Source organism: Galeopterus variegatus, unplaced genomic scaffold (genome assembly GCF_000696425.1).
Source record: "Galeopterus variegatus unplaced genomic scaffold, G_variegatus-3.0.2 Scaffold2301, whole genome shotgun sequence".
NCBI lineage: Eukaryota > Metazoa > Chordata > Mammalia > Dermoptera > Cynocephalidae > Galeopterus > Galeopterus variegatus.
This window is the reverse complement of record NW_007728412.1, coordinates 284,878-288,166: the sequence shown is the minus strand read 5'-3', so window position 1 is coordinate 288,166 and position 3,289 is coordinate 284,878.

Here is a 3,289-nt window from a genome sequence, read left to right as displayed (position 1 = left end):
AAAAAAAAAAAAAAAAAAAAAAAAAAAAAAAAAAAAAAAAAAAACACCCCTTGCCTACCAGAGCAGAGAACAAAGCCCTGTTAAGAGACTAGACAGGTGAGGAAACAAATCCATCACCTTGGTATGTTTGTGGAGAAGCAATAGGCCTCCTGAGATAATCAACTTCTAACCACAAAGGTGGTGTTTAATCTTCCAGGGATGAGCCTTCTATTGCCAAGTGCATGGTGGCAACAAAGCTTGCAAAGCCTATTGTGTATTTAATCTATAGATGTTCATGATAGAAAATAGAAGTTGTTCATTTAAACTGTAAATGTAATCACCAGCTTGTATCAATTGGCATACCACTATGTAAAATGTGTAGATTCTTTTATAAGTCAGAGAGCTCCAGACTCCCTAGTCTGACCTTTCCTTTGCAGATTGAATGAAATAAACGCTGCTTCTAGAATTTTCTGATCCTAACACAATGGTAAGCTTTGTTATCCCACAATGATCTATGTGTAAAATGAACCACCTGGGCCAGAGGACCCAGGTGAAGGATATGGAAGAAACTCAGAAGATGGACCTCGAGAACTAGAGTGAGGTCAAGTCAGGCAGACTGATCATGGTGCATTGAGAGAAGTGAGCAGAAATAACTGAGTTCACTGGTGCCAAACTCCTACACCAGATGCCAGAACAGGGCTAAGTCAGCCAAACCCAATGCACTCCAGCTACCCTCTCTGCCATCCTAAGTTTACAAAAACCACCCGTGCCTGCAAATATACTCAAGCGCCATCCATATTCCACTTATGTTCAGTCCAATAGAACCTTCTGAGATGATGGAAGTCGTCTGTATCTGCATTGCTCAATATGGCAGCCACTAGCCACATGTGGCTTTGGAGCACTTGAAATACGGCTAATATAAAAGGAAATAAATTTTTGGCTTTATTTTATTTTAATTAAATAGCCACATGTGGCTAGTGACTATTGTATTGAACAGTAAATGTTATTTGAGGCTGTAAAGCCTTACAGGGACTAGGGCCTGGAAATATATTAACTACGATCCCTGGTATTTGAAAAACAGTGTGTAGGTTAAGTTTAAATCAGAAATAGTGCTCATTTTCCAATTTGCATAAAATTAGCCCTGCGTTAAAGTATCAATGCCTTGGGTTTGAAAAACTAATATTTAGGAAAATTATATGTACTACATTCCCCCTTTAAATTCTGGCTATGAATAGAAATGGGCTAAAGTTCTGTTCTGAGATCTCTTATAAAATTCTTGGGGCAGTAAAATATCAAAAGTAGCAAAGAGATGTTTTGCTTTTGAGTTTCAGACATTTCCTCCCTTTTCTTATCCCATTCTACTCCTTATCCCCATGGGTTTATTTTTTTCTTACTGTTCCTTGATTATATTTCTCAAAAACTAGGAAGTTAGAAATAAAATATGAGAAGCTAAACATAAAGTTTACTGAAGCATTTTGAATATCACCTATTTAACCAAAATGTTCCACTATCTTAGAGATTATATTTTACAGTCTTGATGACTCTGAAGCTTTGCAGCAGTTTGGGTTTGATAAGTAAAATAGCAGCATGAGAGCATTAGCATCATACTTGATATGAGGAGAGAAATGTTCAAAAATAGGGCTGGCGTATTTTTCCCCTACATATTTAAATTGAGAACCAAAAAATTAAAGTAAAAAAGCAAAATGGGAATAAGTAGGTTTTAGAAACAATAGTGCATATACTCCCCAACACATAATATCAACCATTCAGTTAAAACAATCAAAAGAACATTATTGATCATCAAGAGGAATTAGAAAAACAAATACATATGAAACAATAACTTCTCTGGTCGGTAATTTGTAACTTAGTTGTGTGATGGCCTCAATTAGATAGGGCATTTAATTAACCAGGCATTTGATGTTTGCTTCTGTGTCAAGTTCCTGGAAAATTTATTTAAGTGTAGATAGAAAAATTATCCTAAATGATAGTCAGGAAAAAAAAAGAACAACTGAAATACATTTCTCACTGTCTGGAGAACTTGGCCCAGCACAGATTCTAGTGTTATAAATAGGATCAATTGGCATGTACTTGACACAGGAGTAAATCAGGAATCCTAGTAAACATGTGGAGTTTTCACAATCACAGGCTCCATCTATTTATGAGTTGGTTGTAACCTACATCACAAGCAACTGCAGTCACCCAAGCACACTTGCTCTGGATCCCTGACTAGTGTGCTATTCCCAATACCCAGAATACACACTTTAGTCAAGTCTCCATTGCAATGAATCAGGCAGTAGGTGGAATAAAATTGTCCATTTGGTGCCAAACTTAACAGGTTTTAAAGCCTGAGGTGGTGGTGGGGAGGGGGGAATACACACACGCGCATACATGCACAGATGCATGCATGCGTGCATACACACACGTATTTTACAAACTCTAGCAACCCAATTTCTTATTTATTTACAATGTTCATAACACCACATTGTTCTGAGTAGTCATGCTTCCCTAATGTTCCAGAATAGTAAATGTAAAGATTTGCTTCAGATATTTTATATCCATTTTACTTGCATTCTTGATTATTAGTGATTTCAAATATTTTTTCCATAAGCTTATTGGATTTCCTTCCTATTTTTGAATTCGTGTTTGTGTCCTTTGCCCATTTTTCTTTTAGGTTGTTCTATTTGTCATTGATTTGTAGGAGATTTTTATATATTGTGGAAATTAAAATTTGAATGTATTTTGCCCAGTTTTTCAGTCTTATTATAACACTTCAATCATTTTTTAAAATATAGATTTTAGATATCTAACAAAAGAAATGAAAAGTTCAAAGTGCCCATTGAACACTGATCTATCTGGTTACTCCTTTAATAATCAATGTAAAAAGGTACATAGAGAAGTGGATAAAAGAGAGGTGGAAGAAATAAAGGGCATCAGAAGGCATGTTCTGTTCTACGTACTTTGATAAGTAGCATATGCTACCTGCAATAGACACTTAAATGCAACTGATGACAGAATTGATAAATAAATTTAAAGAGATTATTCTTTGGGGAAAAAAAGTGAACAAACTACCTCTGGATAAATTAATCAAGAATAAAAAATAAAACCATGTGGATTTAATGACAGATTTTTAAAGTATTCTTAAAGAAGTAACAAATACATGTAATGCAAAATTCTGTACTAAAACTTTTGAAAACCTTAATGAAATTGATAATTTCCTGAAAAAACTGAAATCAAAATGGACTAAAGAATATGAACCCCCTCCAAAAAAGACTCAAGAAAAAGTTATTAATTCTTAGTCAATAATCAAGAA